Here is a 12,145-nt window from a genome sequence, read left to right as displayed (position 1 = left end):
CCCTGTTCTCCATGTCCCTGGTCTCAGCAGATGTACAGGTCATAATACTTTATTTAATTTTATTTCCTCTAAGAAGAGAATAAAATTTCATTCAGAATACCAGTAAAAAAAAAAAATCATCTTCTCCTCTTAAGACCTGAACCTTTTATTGTGTATCTATTAAATATTAATCCCTGATCCAGTAAATGAAGTTGTTTTGAACCCAGAAGAATAAATATGATCTTGACTAGTAAGTATGTTTAAGAAGGCATCTGGCACATGATGTTCACCCCCCCTTTTTTTTTTTAGAGAATGTCCTATGTAGGCAAATGCCTCAGGAAAGAGTGCACTCTTTCCTCAGTGAAGAGTACTGCAGGAGACACTTCTTGTGCATTCAAAATTCTCCCTGGTGACAAGTAAGAATTTTCTCCCTTTAAATAAGGAAGCTTGTCTTGCAGTCACAGCAGCTAAAAAGAGGTCACCTTTGCCTTCAAAAAGAGGCTCTTCAGGAATCTGTGTTCTGCCATTATCTCATTCTTGGAAAAAAAAAATGAAGACATAGCCACATAAAGAGATGTATTTATAACCACCATTGGTTTAATTTCAAACTGTTAGTTCCTCAACACACTAGCCATAAAATAGCTGTAAAAGCAGCTGCTTGCAAAAAGCTCTTGCACTGTCCCATGAGCACTCATAGCTACTTATTTATGATGGAGATCATGGAAGAAGAGCAGAGAAAATTGCACTTAGATTCCTTGAAGCATTTTTTTTTTTCCCTGCAAGAACCAAGCATGAATTTATTGTGTAAATACAATTTAGGGTCACTCTTTAAAGCAGAGGTGATTACTCAAGGATGGAAATATAAGCTGTTATATGCATTGACAAAACAATGTGTTCACAGAGCCAGGTACCATCTGTGCTTTAACACCCAGGTCAGGCACAGGGATCTCAGCAAGTACAATTTTAAAGGTAATTGAAACATCAATATATATCTTCACATTATTTTACTTGCAGCCAGACCATTATTGTAGTACATGTCAACTGAGCTGGCCAAGAGATCTTACAAGAGTGCATTGAACAATCCATGTTGGAAAAGGGGCTCAGACTGCCCAAGCACAGCTCACACCATGGCCAGAATGGCTCTCTATGGGTGCCCCCAGGAGTGCCTGGAATCACAACAGAAAATGCATCCCCCAAACCCATACAAGGAACCCTAAGTGGAGTTGCAGAAACAACATAAGGCAGAGAATGGAGGGTGCATTATTTAGGATGGTTCGAATTTCCCAAATTCTCCCCAAAACCATAATGGTGTCATGGGGACACCCTGTGGGGAGGTCATGCCTGGAGCCCAGAACCCCCCATGGTCTCTGGGCACCACTGCAGAGCAAATACTAAACAGCAGTAAATTAACTGCATTTCTAATGGGAGCATCTTTCTTTCTTTTTTTAATGTAGTTTGTTGATGAAAACTTCATGACAGGAGAAAGATAAGAGTCACTTATAAATATTTATCATCGGTTATTTTTTCTATTCTCAAGGAAGAGAATAGTCTCTTTACTGAGAAAATAGAGTCTCATTAGGCTCTGCAGAAACCAATTATATGATGCTCATCATCTTTCAACTTTCATAGGTTCTTAATTGCTGTGGGAGAAACAGTTGTTGTTAAATAGCTATTTTTATATGATCCAGATATTATGACTGTTGAACCAGTAAAATGCACAATATATTTATGCCATTGCTCTTAAACTTTTTATCTTCCTGGATTATTGATGTGCTCCTTGCAAACTGTCCAGTTAGCAAGACAGATACAATTAAAGTAAAATGGATGGGATAATAAGTTTATGTGCACAAAACCCCACAGGCACACACAGATCCCTTGTGCATCCTCATCCCTCTCAGCTAAACCAGGGAAGATTCCAAAGGTGTGCTGCAGCTTTAAAATATAATTCCTCCCAGCTGAATCGCTCCAGGTTCTAAAAATTCAGTTCATTAAAAACATCATGACATCTAAAAATAATTACTAAACGAGAGTTTTGAAGGTGGCAGACTCTTAAATTGCCTTCTAAATTTCGGCCCTGCAGCTTTGCATGTTCAGCTTTCTTTTTGGAGTCTGTTAGTGCACTAAATATTTACTCCTTTCCTGTCCCTTAATGAAAGCTGAGATTCTCATCTCAGCTTGAGAATCTCTCAAGATTCTCAAACAGCCTCATATCAGCTCACCAATACCAAGAGCAAAAAGTCCTTTAGATCTTAAATTAGCAACAAACATGGAGGAGACACTGGCAACTTTCAAATAGGATACACCAGAAGGGAGGTTATAGCGAGGTTATTCATCCAAACCCTTTGAGATGTCTGTTACTCTTTATTAAGAAAGAGCTGTGGAAGCCAGGATGTTCTGAGCCACAGAAGCCCTTGGAATGTCCTGCTGATGGAGCTGCATCAACATGGCCGGTTCTCCAGCCCCACTGGAATAACTCAATTTCTTCCTAAAGAGTTGAAGGTAAAAAAAGCATCTTGAGCTTCCCCAAACAGATCCACAATTGATTCAACTGGGCTAATCAGAAAAACTGAATTTATGGGATGGATGTGCAAAAACAGGAGGAAAAGAAGCATAAGGAAGCCAAAAAGAGACAGAGACTTAGCTTAGCTGAGAACATTTTCTGAGCCCATAAGGAAAAATCAGTGCTCCCAGCAGGCCAACCTCACCTTGTCCTTCCTGAGCAAGTGACATTCACCATCACGATGGTATATTAGAGAGGATGAGCAGGGAGGGAATGTGATAAATTGCTGTAATTAAAGAAAGAAAAAGGCACCAAATTAGCTGTCAAAGAGGAGGACTGCAAAAGTGTGCCTGGGATGAGATGATTCACAGTGTTAGAGCTTGGGATACTCCAGGCAGTGAAAGCACAGATCCCCAAACATCCTCTGGGTGCTTCTGTCACACCTGGAGGATAAATCAAACCCGCAGCACTCCCCATCCTCCTTCCACGGCCTCTGCAGGGCAGAACTTCCCTCTGCTTTTCAGACTGCTGCATAACCCTGTGTGTAAATGATGCTTGCAGCAAGGGGAGTGAGTTGACACTACTGAGGGCTTTGTAAGGCTCTGCAGGGTGCCCTGGGATGCCAGTTGTGGCACTCAGCTGAGAGCTGAATATTGCTGTACCCCTGCCTCTGTATGGTGGTTGCTAGGAGGCAAATATCATATTGAGAAACCTGAAAGGAAGTAACAATTTCAGGTCCAGTTTGGGGCTCTTTGAAATCTTTCTGTTGATTTTAAATAGGATGTGATGCAGCCTTTAGCAAAGATAGTGGGATTTTTGTGAAGAAGTGAAAATGGATGTCATCCAAATGACTCCAGGTAATAAGGATGGACAACAACGGGCCATTGGAAAGGAAGAATTACTGAGGAAAATGAAAGGCAGCATCAAAGAGCTTCAGCTGAACAAAACCCCCACCAGATAAAGAATCTTTCTGGGAAAAGCTAACAATGGGAGCTTGTATAAAACATGTATTATTCCTAAGCCACTCTCATGCCCGGGTTAAATTTGGCAGAGCCTCTGGGGGTTTTCCACATGGCCATTCTCACCTAATGAATTCTCTCTACCTGTAAAGCTGAACCAAACTGTTTCTGCACTTTGTCCTTCTTGCTCTCCTACTGTGGAATCTTGCAGTGATTTTAGGTGTTGATCTGGGCTATGGGAGGTTCAAAGTTCACTGGATGGGGCCAGGGGAAGTTTTCTGGCATGTGGTGTGAACCCATTGCAGCTCTGCTCCGGACCCCTCTCCACTGCGAGCACAAAACCACTCCAGGAGCCCTGAAACGCTGAGGCTGCTCTGTGGAAACACAAAAGAGAATAAAGGAATTTTCAAAGTGGAAAAAACCCCATCAGACCTGGACGAAACACAGACAAATACACAAAAGCTCTCCTTGCCTACTGTACTGTTGCAGGACAAGTCCCTTTGTTCAGCAGGCCCTGAGAGCTCCCTATTAGCAGAGCCCCACGCGGGCTCTCTGCTGGTCCCAGCTGAGCTCTGGCAGGATTTCAGCTCCTTCCTGGCAGCCCCAGCACTGCTCGAGCTCAGGACTTCCTGGGAGCCTGGCCCAGCAAGGCCACTCCTCATTTTGGGAAGGACAGAGCTCTGTCCATCTGGTGGGGTGTCCCTGAGCAGGTGATGCTGGCCAGGGCACCACAGCCACACAAACCTCTGCAGCCAAACACCTGCAATCAGCACAGCAATGTCCCCCAGCTCTGCCACCACCCCAGCTAACCCAGGTCTCGCCTGGGGGTGACCTACCAGCCATACCCATGTGGAGACCCCCATCCATTCCTCTTTGCTTTACCTGCCTTGCTGTGAGTGCTCAGGGCTGGGGGCAGGGTGTCAGACACCCCACAGGATGTGCAACACACTCTGACCACCCCAGACACTGCAGGGCTTAAGAATTTCCACTGCCATCATAGGCTGGGTTTTTTGTGTTTTTTTTTTTTTCCTTTTTTTTTCCCCCCATTATTATTTTGTTTGCCTATTCTCACTAAGAAGACAGCACAGAGAAATAAGATCAGTCTGCAGTAACACGTGGGGGTTTTGTGTGGTTGTTTCCATAGGAGCTGCATGGGGATGAAAGCATACTGCAAAACAGTGGAAAACAGTGTTTTCATCACCTTACACCCTGTGGGGTGTAAGAGTCTGCTCAGGTATTCACACCTCCTCTGGTCCTCTGGGGAGGGATAATTTCCTCCGGGTTTGACTCAAGATGCCTCTTTTTTTGCAAGTGAAAGCAAACAACTCCCCAAAAGGAAAAAAATGCACCCCTGGGATCCCCACTCTCTGAGTGCTAAACTGGCTTAAGCAAAATCACAGGGAGTGTCCACCAGCTGAAGAATGGTCTTGTCACCCCAGAACAACTCAGTCTTAAATACCCTCACCAATGAGCAAGGAACGATTAATGCTGACTGTCCAAAAAGGCATAAAAATGCAATTCCACCTCCCAATAAAATCTAATTGATTTTTAGCAGGCATGATCTGCGGTCCCTTGCTCAGCCATATTCAAATATTTGCACCAAACAGGTAAATTAGATGATTCAGGGTGCAGAAAATTAAAACCTTCACATGATGGGTGGAAGATTGAATCACAAAACTCACCTGTCTGGGACTGGCAGGATCCAAATTTTCAGTGCTAACTCAGCTTGAAGTTCCCAGCTGTATGCCATCATCTCATCTGCACATCCTTGGTGACTGCTGTGGCCTCCCTCAGATGCCTTTTACTTGGAATTTGTTCAGGTGTAACAATAAGCCAGACAGTTTTTACCTTAGTGAATCTATAAAGTGACCAACAAACTTGAATCAAGCTGTTTTTAAATAAACATTTCTTTTTAAATGTTTAAAAATTTTGTGGATGGAAAAATGGAAGTTAATTTTAAATGATCCCAGATCCAAGGAAACCTACTGCTTGTGCTGGTTTCAGGTGGGGTAGAGTTGATTTTCTTCACAGTGGCTGGTGCAGGGCTCTGTTTTGGACAACACAGGGTTGGCAATACAGAGATATTTTTGTTGCTGCTCAGCAGGACTTACACAGAGCCAAGGCCTTTTCTGTTTATTTTACTGCCACACTGGTGAGGAAGCTGAGGGTGCCTGGGAGGAGGCACAGCCAGGACAGGTGACCCAAAGTGAACAGAGGGATATTCCATGCCATGGGACACAGGCTCATGTGTAAAGCTGGAGGAAGAAGGAGGAAGGGAGGGGATGTGTTTGGAGTGGTGGAATTTATCTTCCCAAGTCACTGCTACATGTGCTGGGGCTCTCCTGGAGATGGTGGAGCACCTGCTTGCCCAGGGGAAGCAGTGAATTAATTCTTTGTTTTTCTTTGCCTCTGTGCTTGGGTTTTGCTCTCCACATTAAACTGTCTTTATCTCAACCCACAAGTTTCTTGGCTTTCAGCCTTCCAATTCTCTCCCTTCTCCTGCTTGGCTGCTGGCTGGGGTGAAACCATGACACTGCTGGATACAACCAATAATCCACACAAGTGATGGAAGATCCAAACCCCTTGGAAGATCCAAGTCCCATTCCACTATCATGATCTGAATTTGCCTCTACCTGATGGACTGGGAAGCTGCAGGGGGGCAGACCACAGCCTGTTCTCCAGTTCAGCCCTCCTGGAGCTCCAAATCCCACCAAACCCAGCTGCTGCTACCCTGAGAAAAAAAATATAAGTGGCAAAGCAGAGGCTCCTAAATAGGAATTGTATTTAGATTGATTAAGATAGCTATTGTGTGTCAATTTATTTAAATATAAATAGATTATTTGGAATGCACTCATTGAAGACTAATAGCTCCTGAATGCAATACAGATACGTGGCTAATTATAAAGTCAAGCAGCCATTATTAATGTTTCTAATGATCAATTTGTATTCCAACAACACACAATCATCAACTTTAAAGCTCCAACAGTCGCAGTAATTGGGAGAAGAGACTGCTCTATGCAGAAAGCAATCAACCAGTTAGTGCCTGCCTGGAATAAAAGGTAAAAAGCTAGGTTTTCAGTGCCTGCACTAAGGCCTGAGAGCTGATGGAGGCTGGAGGGGTTTTTTCCTTGGCAGGCATAGCCTAGAGGAGGTTGGCTGAAAAGATGACAGAAATGTTGTTGGAAGGGGGATACACACAAGGATCTACAAGGCCACAGAGCCTGGGCACTGTTAATACAATTCCAGAGTGATAGAGAGGCAATAGGACAAGCAGTCCCTGCGTGCAAACAAAATTCACTCAATTAGATACACTTAAATGCAATAAATTTTTTCATGGAAAACCAGATCAGTTGTAACTTCCATTCTGCATGTCACTTGAAGGAGCAGCAATAATTTAATACACTGCACTTGTAATTCTGTGCAACCAGAGCCTCACGTGGCTGGGTCGCTGCCAGGAGGAAAGCAAACAGGCTTTTCTGAAGAGAGCATCTCTGAGAGTAAATTTGGGCCAAATTAGATTTACCAAGCACACTTTGAAGTCTGTGGGGAGAGAACAGCTTCCCTCACCAGGTCAAGGGGCTCGTCCCAGGGCCAGGGCTCACATGTGGGTGTTGGGACTTGGGTGCAAATCAAGCACCCTCATCATGGCCCCAGACCTGACTTCTCACTGGAACCCTGTGAAGTGTGGTGGTGGGGAGAGCAGGAGGCAGGAGCCTGTGGGTGGGCTCAGCCTCTGTCCATTCCAGATGGACCATCCACAGCAAACCCTCTGCACAGCCTTGGAGGGGCCTGCACCTCAGTGCTCAGAGCCAGGCTGGAATTGGGGCTGGGGGATCACTGATGGCTCCCATTTGCCATCCCTCTCTTGCAGAAGGGTGCACAGCTTCCCCTGCACCCTGGAGGGGATGGGATTCTTTACAGCAGCTTTCTGGTGCAGGCTGGAAAAGTATCAGGGCAGATTGGTAAATTTTGGATTTGGCCTTAGAGGTAGCTCCAAGTGCTGTTCTCCCTTTGAGGTATAAAACAAGTGCTTCTCCCCCCAGGTTCTGTAATTCACTACAAAAGCAGAGGTGAGACGCAGTGCGGGATGGTGCCAGGGGATCAGTGGAAGGAAAAGGAACATGGAAAGGAGTGCCCTATCTCTGTCCCTGTCCCCTTCTTCCCACCCCTCCAGAGGTCCTGTTCTCATGAGTGAGGCCACCACAGGGACATCAGCCCTGAAGGGGCAGAGAAACTCCTGGCCAGGAAAGACCTTGGAGTGAAGTTCTGGGCTGCCTACCTTCTGAAGGACATGGGGATGTGGCTCCTGGGATATACTCACAGCTCCCAAAATCCACAGCATCCCTCTGCTGGGGTGCCCTTCCCTGGGACAGAGGAGCTCAGAGCAAAGGCTCAGTAAAGCAGTGCTGTCACTGAGAGATGACAATATGGAAGGTGTTGAGCCTGGTAACACCTCTGCAAAACAGAATTTGAGGCCTTGAGGAACACAGCTTCTTTGTGGGCCTAGAACCAGTCCCATCAAGAGGAGGGAGATGATGGATCATGGGTCAAGAAGGGAAGGACTTCAGCTGACACTTTTGCCCTGTAGCACCCCCTTGTCCCAGGAATCAGCTCTACCTCAACTCTCTCAATGCATGTTAGCCCAGCATGTCCTAAGAGCTTTCCAAAGGCTCTATGGTCTTTCCCAGGAAATTCTCAGGACACTTTCCATCCTTTCCAGCAGGATGCCTGTGGTACCCAGTGTGACACAGCTCAATTCCCACTGAACTCTCCTTCTCCAGGCACTGTGGCCAGGGAGAATGAACCCAGCTGTTGTTATCTTGTTGTATTTCATATTTCTAGAGTCCCATACTGTTGCAATCATATTTCTAAAGACCTGTACCTTCTCGGTGATATTTTTCATGGGCAGCTCCTCACAGCACAGACTTCTTCCTCTGCTTGTTGCTGCTTCTTAATCAGAGCTCCTCCAAGGCTCTCCCTGACCAAAAAGCCCACCCCCCTTTTATCCTAGTTGCCTTCAGGAGCCACAGCTGCTGCCCAATTAAGGACTTTGCAGCTGTAGCCCATCTAGAACAACTAGACAACTGGGATTGGGGCACAGCCACTTGCACAATACAGATATTTACTAGGATAATCTTACTATACCCAGCATAGCCCCACCAGCCAGGGCAGCACAGCCCAGCTCCCCCAGCCCTCCTGCCTGCAGCCCCCAAACCACCCCCAGGCCCTGCTCACAGGGGGATGTCACGTTTGCATTGGCTTTGTTTTGCCAGAGGGTGGAAGGAAACTGCAGCCAGACACACAGGCTCCCTCTACCCTTTGATCTTCAGCCAACAGAGTGTGTCAGATAGCCACCCAAATCTAGAAGGACAAGAGTATTACTCAGAGAAAAGCTTTATGGCAATTGCTTGATGCTTCACCAGTTCAGCGACTAAATCTCAACAAAAATATATATCTGCCTTCTATTCTGAGACAGCCACCCATCCTTTGCTGCAGTGACAGCACAGCACTCAAAGTGTACTTTAGCCTTCAAGAAAACGCACTCAGAGCTCAGAAAAACACTTCAAAGCTCCATGGCTGCTTAAAACAGTGTTAATACCTGGCCAGCTGGTGGCTGATCTCTGCATCAGAAAAGGTGCCATTGCCATTGTCACCCCCTGCCCAAAGCTCTCCTGCTTTGTTGTTTGGAATTGCAGGCAGTCCCCAGCAGCCCCCCACTGCCTGTGGCCAGTCTAGCACTGCATGTGTTAGTAATGAGCTGCCATGGCCCATTCCCTGAGTATGAGCTCACTGCAGAAAAGGAATCTCCCTCCCTTTTTTATTCTTTGGCAAGGCAGGAGGTTGTTCCTGCAGCTGTGCTGGAGCGCCAACCATAGCTCAGGGGTTGGCTTCCAGCTCAGGGACCTTTGGACAGAGGTGGAAGGGCCAGAGGCTCTCAAGCGCCAGTGCTGGTGAGGCATTGTAGAGATTCCCTCATTTAGGGAACATCAGAACAAACTGCCAGAAACGCAGCCCTAGCAGGGACAGGCTCGCTGTGCCTTGAGCAGCAGGCACAGCATCTGACATCTGCAGAGTGTGACAGCTGCCCTGAGCCCCCTGCACAGCACAGCTCCTCATGCACAGCTCCTGTGCAGGGAGGGAGCTTTGGAACAGATGTGCTGTGAATTGATAAGGTGTCAAATAGTTCTGACACTGTCTCCAGAGATAATATCAAGACTTGCATTTATGCTTCAATCCATTTCGCAACTGCAAATCTCCGGCCTGCTGACACCCCATGCAGCAGCTGGGGGTCTGAGGAAGGTGCTCACACCTTGTTCTACACACCCAGCTTAGATCAGCCACAGCAAATACCAAAACCTTTGGGTGGTTATGGTCTTAATGCCTTAATGCACCTTCATCCTGCCGTGGCCACCTCTCCAGTCTGCAGGGCTTTGGTTGGGCTTTGGATACATGAGAAATGTTCAAGCTGATTCTCTTTTTTCACTTACTCTCCACATGATTGCTTCATCTGTGACTCCAGTGTACCTGCATCTGCACTGGGGCAAATATTGTCCAGGCTCAGCAGTGCAATTGTGAAGTGTAAATTCACATCAGTTTTCATTTTCTTTAAATTTCTTCCAGCATTCCAAAGAAAATAACGGATGATTTCACTACCATATTTATTTAAAGAAAATTAATTAACCTCATGGCAGGGCTGTGAATCTTAGATGAGCCAGCATCTCATTTAAATGGTAGGCACAGCTTTTCTTACCTGGTTATCCAGCAGAGTGATGGCAGCCCCTGCATGGTGATGTTCATGCAGTGTGTGCTGAGGCTCTGGGAGAAGGCAGCAGTCACCTGGAGCTGCACCAGGGCTGGATTCTCACCACCAACGCCTCTCAGCGCTGGTTATGAATGCTGACGATGACAGCAAAGTGGGAGCTGAGGCTCAGCTCTCATAATCATGCAGCTCAGAGCTGTTTGAATGCCTGCAGAAAAAAACACACTTTACAAAATCAGACACATTCATACTGGTGTCACTTTGCAAAGGATAAGCAGATACAGAGCACTTTTAGAGCAGAACAACAGTGGCTCATTAGGTGTCAGAACAGCTTCCCAGCATCTGCCTGATTTGCACAAGCTCTGAACAGCATTTCTCTGAATCCCTGTGTTCAGCTGCACCAAAGGCAGCACCAGAAGCACACCAAGCTCTGTGTCTGAGGCAGGCTGAGCCTCAGCCAGGGCTCTCCATCCTCAGCTTCCCAGGGGCTGCCCAGGCAGCCACACAAGCACACTCTGTCACCCAGGTGGTTGGGGAGCTCAGCACCTTCCAGATCCAGAGGAGTTTGGCTTGGGAGGCCAAACTGGGAGTCACTGACCCAACCCCTGCTCCAAGCATGGGCATTGGGTTGTTCAGGGCCTCCTGCACAGTATCTGAATATCTCCAGGATCCCAGTCTCCCTTGCTAGCTTTTCACATCCATTGTGAAAAGCTGTTAGACAAATGTTTTCCCATTTGTCTACTTGCAATTTCTCTTGCTGCTACTCATGCCCATTGTCTTTCTCATGCCCACAATATATTCTGCTATTGAAAGATGAAAAGGTCTATCAGGAAAGCTTTTAAAATGATAGGAGCTAGTCACATTTTTCAAAAGGGTGAAATGTAGAACAGTGACAGAGGACTTACAGGATATTTTTGTGATTGTCTTGTCCTGCTGCTCCTTGTAAAGCATTGCACACTGCAGCAGGTGTGGCAGAAGAGTCACACAGAGAGCCAGCCCAGGAGGCAAGCACTGATTCCTGCTGGTGGGTAACTCAGCACTACTTAACTCTTTGTCTGCTTCTACTCTGGTGAGTGCCACTGGAGAAGGAAGGCAGTGGGATCTTTGTCCCATTCAGTCACCCCACTTGTGGGAGTCTCCTAAACAGCCAGGGCTGCCAAATCTGTGGTAAAGCCATGCCAGGGTTCAGCCAGGATTCATCCCACTTCAGATTCTGCCCCAACTATCTGATCATCCTACAGGAAGAAGAGTCACCCCTGTGCAAAATGCCTCCAAAATTTAAACCACTCCTAAAGAAAATGCAGTGTTGTGGTACCATGCTGGAGAAATCCATCCACTCTTCTCCCCCCTGGGATGCAGAATGCTTCCCTCAGAGCACAGCCTGGGCAGACAGGACTCCTGGCAGCACACTTACAGCTGCCTGTTTATTCAAGATACAAACTTCCTAGAAATAGGTTAATTACTTTCCTTTAATTACACATTCTCTTATTAAATGCCAATAATGAAAGGAGATGTCTGCCCTAGAGATAAGATTATGCCACCTTCATAATTTGGCTTTTCGGGACAGCAGATAAATGTCTCAGTCATTTTAAAATACAAATTTGTCATTCATGAGAGTAATAAATAATGCAAACAGGATGTGTGGTTACACTGACATTATCACATCATCACTGCACCCTGGGCATGAATATGTGACACTATAACCTCAGGCTCTTTGATGAATTATTGCCCATCACCATCCTGTCTAACACGGGGGAGCAGATGAGCACTGGCAGGAATTTATGGTTGCAGTTGCAGTATTTGGGGCTGTAGTACAATTACTGGAGGTACTGCTGAAGCAGGGAGTGATGCAGGAAGCGAAGGGAAAGTCTGCATCCTCCTGGGAGGTAATGTGTAAAGAAACCTTAACGAGCATACCCTGTGGGGGATTTCCTACCCTGCAAGTAC

At 46.3% G+C, this 12,145-nt stretch overlaps 1 long non-coding RNA gene across 3 annotated transcripts; it reads right to left on the bottom strand.

Annotated features, from left to right (window-relative positions):
• Nucleotides 1-2,320: 2,320 nt before the first annotated feature.
• Nucleotides 2,321-8,403, bottom strand: LOC135453318 (uncharacterized). 3 transcript variants are annotated; one of them, XR_010441838.1, is made up of 6 exons: nucleotides 8,321-8,403; nucleotides 7,718-7,893; nucleotides 5,121-5,296; nucleotides 3,565-3,812; nucleotides 2,685-2,765; nucleotides 2,321-2,464 (listed from the first exon to the last, which is right to left on the bottom strand). It is a non-coding gene; the product is annotated as an uncharacterized LOC135453318 (long non-coding RNA). The 3 variants fall into 3 exon arrangements; XR_010441839.1 differs by having other exon boundaries at nucleotides 3,583-3,812; XR_010441840.1 differs by having other exon boundaries at nucleotides 7,760-7,893.
• Between the last annotated feature and the right edge of the window lie 3,742 nt (nucleotides 8,404-12,145).

The sequence above is a fragment of the Zonotrichia leucophrys genome, chromosome 12, assembly GCF_028769735.1.
Source record: "Zonotrichia leucophrys gambelii isolate GWCS_2022_RI chromosome 12, RI_Zleu_2.0, whole genome shotgun sequence".
Taxonomy (NCBI): domain Eukaryota; kingdom Metazoa; phylum Chordata; class Aves; order Passeriformes; family Passerellidae; genus Zonotrichia; species Zonotrichia leucophrys.
This window is presented reverse-complemented; position numbering and strand designations above follow the sequence as displayed.